At 35.8% G+C, this 11938-nt stretch overlaps 1 pseudogene; it reads right to left on the reverse strand.

Moving 5' to 3' along the window:
• Positions 1 to 1628: 1628 nt before the first annotated feature.
• LOC128186599 (uncharacterized) lies at positions 1629 to 7099 on the reverse strand (annotated as a pseudogene).
• Positions 7100 to 11938: the final 4839 nt, after the last annotated feature.

The following is an 11938-nucleotide window of genomic DNA, read 5'->3' on the forward strand; positions in this document are numbered from 1 at the left end:
TAAATAAATCTATTTTCAAAAGTATGTAAATTCCAATAAATTACTGTTTATGTACATTTATATAGTAGTAGGCTAAAAGAAACAGCCAAACCGTCTCCTTTGGTAATTTGAGTCTGGCATCATCATTATTATTTCGTACAGTTCGTGATTTTTCTTAGGTCGCTGTAGGTTTTGACCAATTGATAAGACGTGGCGTGTATACTTCAGTCTGGCTGTTTCTATCAAGGTGTAAAATAACTATAAGTTTCCGTTGGAAATAGAGGGAACTATATTTGGTAGATGTAAACTTATACTTCTAAATAATTATATATTGAAAAAAGAAGAATATTCTATATCTAGAAAAATCAAAGAAAAATAAATCAAGTAAGCAGAAATCATCCAATTAAAACAAAGCATACCAAAAACCCGTCAACCACCACCAAAAAAAGACACCCCCACCAAATATTCGATGCGTATTGAAAATTTTCTTTGAGTGTAGCTCTGTTTGCTCATAAATGTTAACGTTATTTATTTTATTTTCCTATAGTATAAGACGATGAATGTAAGTATAACATATAATGGTTCCATACCGATAACGTGATATTCAACCTTAACATTAAAACAAAAGAAAATGGTGTACACATCGTCCTTTTTTGTTTCCTTTTTCACATTAGAAAGTGACAACACTTTTAAACATACTTCAAGCCATTATCTATAAACCGCCTAAATAATAAAAAAAGGTCCAGAGAGTATTGTTTGCATGCCCCAAAAGCTGTCAAGTTAAAGGTATATTTGGCGTATTTTTAGTGAATATTGATAATAAGATTGTCACGGGGTCGTTATTCCTCGTACAAAATACATAAATAAAAGGATGGTCAAGTTTCCAACATTACTTTATTATGGCATTCGTGAATAATAATGATGATAAGAAGGTGACCTGAAATGAAAACACTCATACAATTGACGCATTCATTTTTATAATATTTAGATATTTTAATTCTAAGATAAAAACAATTAAAGAAAGTATTTCTCACCAAATTCGCCTTCAGTAAAACTTAAATGTAATAGTTTGAAACTAGTGACAGTCTCAAACTATTAAATCAGACCAGTCGTAAAACTGTAGCTGTCTGCTGGCAAACGAGTTATGTTCTAAAATCATGGTGCAAAACATTATAAATTAAGTGTTATCACTCACACTTGCGCACTGACCATACACACCCATGAAAACCTGTTTTTTCCACTACCAAATATAGACATACAGTAGCTATTACCGTATTTGGTGAATCACAACCCAAAATAACACAATCACGTGACAGAACACGAATACCAGTCAAACACGAGTAAACTATGAATGAGTTAATAATGAAATGTATGGATGAATGAATGAGTTAATAAATGAATTACTAAATACTAAATTATACTCAATTGTAGCCCTGTGACATTCTCCCCCACTTAAATAAAATGTCTCCTGACATTTCTAAAGGGAGAATACTGAAAAGAATCATAACCTCTCCAAATCATATAACTTAATACTGTTACTAAATATTTAAAATATATATCATTCATATTAGAATAATATCATGTTCTACCGTCTATGACATATTCTATCGCCAAAATCTAACTAAATCATCTTATCAACACTACTTATACTACAAAATTAAAAACAAATATTCAGGAAAATATGTAATTAAAATACAACACAATATGCGATTCTATCTGCAGAATTTCACTATTCTGTCTGCAGAATTCCACTAATCTACCTGTGACATTCTCTCCTTGTCATACATACCAGACCTGAGTTTGTTGGGGAGATACCCAGGTACCATACCTTTCTGGGGGTTTTCTAACCCTTTCAGACCTCCTTGGTTCCGTTATTTCCTGTGTTGGCGATTCAAACGTTGTTGTTGAATTCCTTGTGATAGATGACCGACCAGTTGAATGAGATGATCCCATTGTGGAGTACTGCCGAGAACTATCATATGAATCTGCCGTTGATTTTCTTTCTGAAATACTCAAATTTCGTTTCGTTTTACCTTTCCTTTTTCTAATGATAGTTCCTTCATCACTGGATTCTGATTCTGAAATATCTGATTTCTCTATTGATTCTTTTTGCTGTGGTCTTGGCATCTTCTCAGTTGACTCTATATTTGAACTAGAAGATTCAGTTATGCACATAAAAGGCAATAAAAGATTTCTATGTAACGTTCTTATTTTCCCAGACACCTCATTTTTGACTCTATAAACTGGAATGTTTGAAACAGGCTGTTCTACTACAACATACGGGTCTCTCTCCCACTTATCTGAGAGTTTGGCTTTGCCCGAAAACACTAACATTTTTACTAACACTCTATCACCAATATCTAGTTTCTCAAACCTAACACCGTGATCATAATTCTCTTTATACCTGTTCGAGTTCCTTCCGATGTTACCCCTTGCCATCTTGTAAGCGTAGTGTAATCGTTTCTTTAACTTCTGGGCATAGTTTTCTCTACTTCTTACCTTTTCTTGTGAATCCTCTAATCCAAGATAGGCATCGATGGCTAATCGTGGATTCCAACCAAACATAAGGTAGTGCGGGGAAAAGCCTGTAGTCTCGTGCTTTGTCGCGTTATAAGCGTGAACTAATGGTAAAACGTAAGTTTTCCAATCTTTCTTCTGCTCATCGTCGAGTGTCCCCATCATTTTGAGAAGCGTCTGATTAAATCTTTCTACCTGACCGTTACCCATTGGGTGATACGGCGTCGTTCTACTCTTCTTTACTCCGGCAATCTTGCAGAGCTTCCTAATAACACTACTCTCAAAGTTTCTCCCTTGGTCGGAATGTATACGCTCTGGGAAACTATAGTGGCATATAAATTGCTCATACAGTACCTTTGCTGTTGTTGATGCCAGTTGATTCCTGGTCGGAACAGCCATTGCGTATCTCGTAAAGTGGTCTGTTATTACAAGTATATTTTCATACCCACCTTTTGACTTCTCCAGAGTAAGAAAATCAATACAAACAAGTTCCAGAGGTCTTGTTGTATGAATGGACACCAATCCAGTTTTTGGTATATCTCTTGTCTTGCTTCTTACACACCTCTCACACTTTTCTACCTTGTCAACCACATCTGCATACATATTGGGCCAGAAGAATCGCTGTTGAACTAACCAGTAGGTTCGATCTCGCCCTTGATGACCCATGTCATCATGCAGTCCTATGAGTACACTACTCCTATACTTACCAGGAAGAACTAGCTGACGAACTTCCTCTCCTGCAATCACCGCCTTTCTTACCAAGATTCCTCTCTCAACCACCAGTTGTCTCCATTCCCTTAAAAGTAACCTGACTGGTTCTGATTCCTGTTGCATATTATTACCAGATGGTTTGACCCCGCCGTTTAACAGATCCTTGACTCTACTTATAACTTTATCCTTACCTTGTTCCTCTCGCCAATCGACGTTGCGAAGCTTCTGCGGTGTTTCATCGACTTCTTCTGACTTCAGCTTCATTGACTTTCCAATTACACAGCTCTCCGCTAAAGGGTTAACCTTTACCAATGCAGCTAGAGAAATAGCTTTAACCACATCCGAAAACAGTTCTTGTTGTGGTGGATTTCTTGATAATCCATCTGCATCTCTATTGAGCTTACCTGATCTATATGTAATCTTAAAATCGTAAGCTGACAATGATGCCAACCAACGATGAGAAGTAGCATCCAGCTTGGCTGTTGTAGTAACATAGGTTAGAGGATTATTATCAGTCCTTACCTCAAAGTGATTACTATACAAATAATCGTGGAATTTGTCTACTACAGCCCATTTCAAACATAAAAACTCCAGTTTATGAGCTGGGTAATGTTTCTCTGGTTTTCTTAAACCCCTACTTGCATAAGCAATAACTCGCTCAATACCATCATTTACTTGATATAATACAGCCCCCAAACCATCTGAACTCGCATCTATGTTCAAGACAAATGGTTGGGTAAAATTGGCATAAGCAAGAATAGGAGGATTTGTAAGCTTCTGTATGATCAAATCAAAAGAATCCTGTTCTAACTCACCCCATTTCCACTCTGTCTTCTTTCTCTTCCTTGCGTTTTTCTTTGCTGCTTTGTGTGTTGATTGTCCAATCAGTAGGTCATTCAAGGGCTTGACTATTCTGGCATAGTCCTTGATGAATCTGCGATAATATCCTGTGAAACCTAAGAAAGATCTTAATGACTTCACATTACACGGAATCGGCCAATTCTTTAAAGCAGATGTTTTATCAGGATCAGTCATAATCCCCATTTCAGACACTACATGACCTAAGTACCGAACTTGACTTTTAAAAAATTCGCATTTCTTTGGATTTAATTTCAACTTATAGTCATGCAATCTCTGAAAAACAGACTGTAACCTATCGAGATGTTCCGTGAATGTACTGGAAAAATAAGGATATCATCAAGAAAAAGTAAACACTCTTTGAGATTCATGTCCCCCATGCAAGTTTCCATTAGTCTTTGGAATGTTGCAGGAGCGTTGGTCAGACCAAACGGCATCCTGTTACATTCAAAGAACCCTAGTGGACCTACCGTGAACGCCGTCTTTTTCTTGTCCTCCTCTCGGATCTCCACCTGCCAGTAGCCTGACTTTAAGTCTAACTTACTGAAATAAGTAGCCCCGTCTAACCTGTCTAGCGTGTCCTCAATCCTAGGTAAAGTGTAGGCGTCCTTGATTGTCCTGTTATTTAACTTACGCAAATCGATACAAAACCTTAAGGACCCATCCGCCTTTCGGCACAAAACAACATTGGAGCAATACGGACTACTGGTTTTTCTAATAGCGCCAGCCTCTAACATCTCACGTAAATTTTGTCTTACCTCTTCAATCATTCCCGGGGGAATTCCCCTGTATGGTTCTCTGAAGGGTACATCTGTCGTTAAGTGTATCTCGTGTTTCACCACATCCGTCCTCCCGAGATCGGTCGGGGATGTAGAAAACAACCCACGCCATTTCTCTAAAACATCATATACCTCCTTACACTGCTCTGTAGAAAGATTATCTGTATTTACCTTCACTCCTAAATCTGTTAAGGGTTGGTGATCTTTCGTCTTGTCAGTAGTCGGTGTTTCCGGATTCCAAGTATCCATTACTCTAACCTGACTTACCTGACACAAATTTGTTTTCGGCAGAATCTTTATAGCACTTGTCGATATATTACATACCTTAACGTTGACCCTTTTGTTTCTACCTGCATTCTTCATGGATAATAGCCCTGGACAAACTATCACTCCTTGTTGCCCATTTTCAGACTGTTCTGTTAACACTGACTCTACAGAGGAACAATACCTCTAATGTACTTAACTTCATTAGGTTCTAACTTATTAGGAAATCTGTTCGTAGTTTTTACAGGTAAACAACAGTTCAAATTCAAATTTTCAATTGCACTTTTCCAAGCACTGTCGGACATATCTGAAAATTCTTTACAATATCGAATTACATTGGTACCCACAATGACAGGGATCTTAGAACTGTAGTCTGAAGTCTTTGTCACTAGAACTGGGACAAAAAGTGGTTCTTGGAGAAATGGTAGCTTAACAGAAGCCTCAATATTACCAAGAAATGGTAACTCACTGCCATTTGCGCCGTATACATTCAGCTGAAATTCTGAAATGTTATGTAATTCAGGCTTGTTAGTCAGAGAATTATAAAACTCTTCTGATACCGTAGTGACCATAGATCCACTATCTAGGAGACCAATGACCTCTTTTCCACAAAAATTAACAGTACTTGTATTTGATGGACCAACCATTCTCTGTTCTAAAGTTGTAGGGCACTTACTTTTCTCTTCCATTTGCCCTGCAGTGGAAGAGACTACTCTTTTGGGTCACTCCTGATTTTGTCTTCAAATGGTTTCTTGAAATACCTACCTCTGTTGTTTCCTCTGTTGTACGAATGCTCCCTGCGAAATGCTCGTCCTCTGCCATAAAACTTAGTGTTTGGAGGAGATAATTCATTACTTTGATTATGCATTAGTTCTACTTTCTCTAACCTTTTTTCAATACTTTGTAGTGTCTTGAGTAACTCCTCGTTAGTTGTAGACTCTTTCTCTACTCTTGCTGTACCAAGGTTCTGATGAGCTGTCGACTTTTCGATGGCCTTACTGCTGCATAGTTCCTCCTGTTCAATCTTTCTGATTTCTTTAAGTAAACTCTGAAAATCTTTCACAGAATCAAAAAGATATCTAGTTGCACTTCTCAAAGGTTTGCTTTTAAGACCTGTCCAAAATTTACTACACAAGATAGATTCTTTTGCAGCATAACTGATATGACCTTGTTTGATAGCCTTACACAACGTTGACTCTAATCTTGAACCATATTGAACAATAGACTCTGTGTCCTTTTGACAATCATTATAAAAGCCCTGCATTAAAGTTTCACTGCTACTGACTAAGCCGTAAAAACCTTCAAGTTTAGCTAAGACCTTATCTACCGTAGTTGATTCCCCAAGGGATACCAACATTGACCTTGCTTCACCCCTTAAAGAATTTCTGATAGTCTGAAGCAATAAAGCCTCAGGAATAGCATGCGAATTCTGTAAACATTTCACTTCAAACTCCAAACACCGTAGCTAACTTCACTCTTGTTTGGTTCAAGACTACCACTGAATATAGGTAATTTAGGTGTTACATCAAAATTACTTTGCAGTAATGATGCATTCGAACCAGGGAAATTGAATGGTCCAGAACACGAATACCAGTCAAACACGAGTAAACTATGAATGAGTTAATAATGAAATGTATGGATGAATGAATGAGTAAATAAATGAATTACTAAATACTAAATTATACTCAGTTGTAGCCCTGTGACAAGATTATTTGCTTTATTTTTTTCCTTAAAGATAGGACTTTCCCACAAATTACACTTTATAAGCCAATCACATAACAAAGATACAAGAAATCAAATTTTTTTTTACCGTTATAAAGACTTGAAGAGCCCCGCCTTAAATGGGTCACGTGACATCCATCTACGGTCTATTAACAACAGACGACGAGAAACATAAGTATACCGTTAAGTTTGACAGACTAGGCAAAATTTTTGAATAAAGAATAAATAAAACTTTCTGTACATGCATCCTTCAGGGGTATTTACCCCATTTACCGTGTCGATGATACTAAATTTGTGTTTCATTTTTAATACACGTAATTAAGAATTTATATTGTTCTACATTAATGAATATCGGGAAAATAAGGCTTCAAGTATCATCTGATATATATATATATATATATATATATATATATATATATATATATATATATATATATATATATATATATATAGTTATATAGTTATCTTATTTAAGACATAAAAACGTGATTCTAATTTGTGATCAAGCTGTTTTAATGGTAGGTTTTCCTGCACTCATGTGCAGTGACGTTATAAAAGGCGGATCACATTAATATTCATCAAACGTGTAGCAAAGTTTAGAGACATATAACTAAAGAAAGAACATGTTTTATGGGTCTAGAGTTTGTGATCCACGTGTGATTCACATCGATTCTCTCCATCATCAGGAAACTTGTGGACTCAAAACCGTGGTTTGCGACGATGTTTGAGGAAACTTGTGGTCCCAAAACCGTGGTTTGCGACGATGCATTATAGGAAGCATGATGTATAGTTTTGCTCATTCTCATGTCAACATTTTTACTCCAAATACGCCACCAATACCTTTAAGCTGCTAGTTGTCACTCGGATCAGCAAAAAATTTAAACTTTAAAAAAAAGTTCAAATGCCTATAAGAGGTAAACAAGGTTTGCTATGTATTTCCATCAAGCAGAAAAAACTTACCATAAGCATTTTGCTGGATTCCTAATCTTTTCAAAAGCTGGACATCCTTTCTTTATATAGATACTGAAACAGTCATACATACATTTTATTGTTTCTAAAAAAGAGGGATATGATTGATATTTGTTACTTCAATTTTTGAAAGTCACGATTTTGATTAATTTTATTAAAATAAATCAACATGTCAACTCACCCTTTTAAGTATTATTGATACCTTCAATATTATTTTGTGATAATGTAACAGGCCATGGTATCAAGAGTATCAATATTAATTTTCAACACCCTGGTTTTTTGTTATCTACATGTTTATCTGATTCTTATAGGGAAAAGCAACTCAACAAGCAGCAAATTCATTATGCTGTGAGAAGGGTATTTTTTTTATAATTCGTACAACCAAATCTGGAGATTGTGTTTGATATTATAGTTTAAAAAGGGAAGATGCTTGCTCTTGTCCGATTTATGTTGACTGAAATTCAATTCAACCAAAGAGATATAATGCAATTTTGCGACATCAAAATTTAAATAAAAGCACGTCTTTTCTCCCAAAATTTTTTGAGGAAAAAAATAAAGAGTTTCATTTTTTGAGTCATAATTTATTGGTTTTGGCCAAATATTATTTTATTTATACCAATTTCAAATGGTATCAGATATTCTAGGACACCCTTTATTTCTTTTGTTACGTTAAATGTTTGTATTACTTAAATCTTGGGAAAAATTGATTTTGTAATATGAAATTTTATCACAAAAAGGGTAGGGAAATGAGATTAGTTTTGTCGTGTAGCAGGATCATCAGGAGGCAACAGTGAAAGGGGGGGGGGGGTCGCACACACGCTCAAAGGTTTTATAAACCTGCAGGCATTTTTACAAATCTATCTTAATACTATGGTGCGTCCTGAGGATAGGCCTTAGTCTTCTCAAAGCACTCGTACATTTAAGAACTGCCATAACATTATCCCAACTTTATGGAAGATAAAACCTTGTCCTAAGACCATCCTAAAGTTGTAAAATTGGGTCTTGTGTAAGCCTTCTGTCTTACGGATCCAATTGAGGGTCAGCTCAAACTTAGTGATGACAAGTACAGTATTTCTTTCTCAAGCGGTTTTATTAAAGCGTGATCGTATAGTTACAACAATTAAAAGCAGCCCAAATCAAGAGTCTCAGAATCTCTATAAGCGGAATCTATCTATATGCGGGATCTATCTATGCTCAACATCATTTTACATGGGTATATATAACATTTTACTTATGATGGACAGTTCTGACTAGTTCGGCCCATTTACGACGATCATGAATTTAGTGTTCGAAATTAAGATTAATATTTTATTCCTAAATAAAGTAACAAAACCGTCAAAACTGCCAATCAAAGAGTCTGGATGCAGGATTTGAGTCTCCGAGTCCTGGGTCTCGGAGTCCCCCACCTAGTATGAGGCATTACTTACTCATAATACGTTCATTCATACATAGAATAAAAGGTTACAAAGATTAATATATAGAATACACAATACATGACTCAATATAGAGTACCAGAGCTATCGTTGCAGACACAGATTCGCCAAATATGTCACTTGTTGTTAAACTCTCAATTTGGATGTTATTATGCCCGTATTATGCACCTAGTTTCATAACATCATTTAGGAATACTACGCATTGCTACAAAGTCACAAAGTTCATTCTGTTAATTATCATTAACACCATTCAGTGCGCAGTATCTAGGTACACATAAATATCATAGTGACCATTATGTAATACTAGCAATTCAAGGTCATAGCATGGCTATCTGTTTACACTTGCGACAGTTGTGATGGTTTTTCTTCTTAAGATAGGTAGAAAAAGGCAATATTTTTTACAGTCACTATTCGACAACCTTTTCAATTCATAATTCATTTATTCTATAACAATATCAACTTTAAATACAATGCTCATTAATCTTTATTTATATTAAGAGGAACGCAGAACGCAGAACGCAGAAATATATTCCCTGAATGACCCCCTGTCAAAGTTATTGAAGTGCAACAAGCAATAAACATGCTTTTTTGCACGGTTGGCTGGCATGTTCATAATCAAGCTAATATTTTTACAGAATGTAGAAAGGTAGAAGACATTCAACATTTCTTTTTTTTTCTTGTCCAAAGTAAACCAAAATTAGGAAGGAGTTTTTCGATAAATTCACAGTTTAGGTAAATCACATACTCTTGAAACATTTTATTCGTGGGAAAGTGTGTGTGTGTTGGGGGGGGGGGGGGGGGGGGGGCGGGGTTAGATAATTTGGTGTTAAATGAATATCTTTTCTCAATTGTTCAATTTTATATTCAAGGTCATTATAAATTTGATTAAATCTGCGAATTATATTGCATCTCTTTTTAATCTCTTCCTTCCTTCTCCATCTGAGTTATATATACACATTATTAAGGTCTTCCGTTGGAAACGGAAGACCTTATTGTTTTTGCTTTGTTTCTTTTCCTCTATTATTAAGGTCTTCCGTTGGAAACGGAAGACCTTATTGTTTTTGCTTTGTTTCTTTTCCTCTATTATTATTATTATTAATTTTTTTTTCTGTCACGTTTTCTCAAAAACGCTTCAGCCGATTTTCGTGAAACTTTCAGATTTTATTCATGACAAAATTTGTAAGAAAATTACACGAGATTTTTTTGGTCGTTACTTCCGGTACCGAGATATTAAAGATTTTATGTTTTTGCTTGTTCACGATTTTTCTCAAAAAGTATTCAAGATAGGACTTTCAAATTTTCAGAGAAGGTAGAGAGTGAACGGGCGCAGTGTACTACGCATATCCGAACGTCCGCCGTCACTTCCGGTCGTCACCGGAAGGAAATGAAAAACCTTAATTTTTTAATTTTTTGGATTTGATTTTTTTTTATTTTTTCATTCGATAGAGACGCTCTCAAAACTTCAGAATATGAAATTCGTTTTAAAATCAATCCACGAGTTCTTGAGATTTTGGACTCCAAAGTTCTGAAGCGAGGGTCCGCGTAGCTCAGTCGTTAGAGTGGTGGACTTGTGCCCAGGCGACCCGGGTTCAGTCCCTGAGTGCCGAATCTTTTTTCTCTCTCATTTGTGTTTTGATTAATGGGTTTATCTTTAAAATGATGAATTTGAATGTTTTCCGTTTTATTTTTGTCATAAATAAAAAAAGATAGCGGCTTTTTTTAGTACAAATATAGAGCTCTTTTCTGTCAGCAGCTCTCTAAATTACGACGCTCGTCGCATCGCTGACATCAAAGACATGCCGCCGAAGTGCCCCTGCAGTTCGACCGCATTAAAGTTCGCTGGGTCGCTTTGCCGGCATCAAAGAAATGCCGCCATCTCAATGACTGTATGCACACAACATTTAGCAATGCACCCACGTTATTCTACTCGTCTTAAAAAGGAGTGCTTAGTATTGAATCCCATATATAGATACACACATGCATGTATACATGCGTTTATTGACATAGGTTGCTTATATATTGATTTCCTGAACATTAAAAAACGCTATGTAATATCTCTCTCTCTCTCTCTCTCTCTCTCTCTCTCTCTCTCTCTCTCTCTCTCTCAAGTACAAATGTTTTAGCATTTGAATAAGAACTAGTACAGGTAACGTGGAGTAAATTGGATAGAAGCTAAATGTACATTGGCGTCCAAAAATTATACATATTTTATATCAAGTTACGGGATAATGTCTATGGATTCAAATAATTTGAAATTCATTGTTAAATGATTGTCTTCTTACTGATTGGAAGTCAACGCTAAAAAGTCGTTTTTATTTAAGATGGTGTACTTTTTCCTTTTTTGTGCATGTCTATATACTGATACAAATCTGTTGCCTGTCGGGATTAAGAAAAGCCTCCGAAGTTTATACACGTAACTATACAAACGAACGGGTGACTGCGACAAGGTTTAAAAACTGACCACCCGTTTATGAGTGTTTGAGCCTAAGAATAAATAGATGTAAAAAAAATCAATAGTTACATCTTTCAAACAACGCTTATATATTGTTCTAACATATGTATTTTATTTAGAAATTGTGTAATATGTGATATTTAGAATTTAATATTCTACGTTTAATATAGCAGTCAACGACCGACCCCCCCCCCTCCCAATTCATAAATCATTTAGTTTTTCTGGCCCGATTTTACTTGATCTTTGATCTTGGG

Source organism: Crassostrea angulata, chromosome 6, assembly GCF_025612915.1.
Source record: "Crassostrea angulata isolate pt1a10 chromosome 6, ASM2561291v2, whole genome shotgun sequence".
NCBI lineage: Eukaryota > Metazoa > Mollusca > Bivalvia > Ostreida > Ostreidae > Magallana > Magallana angulata.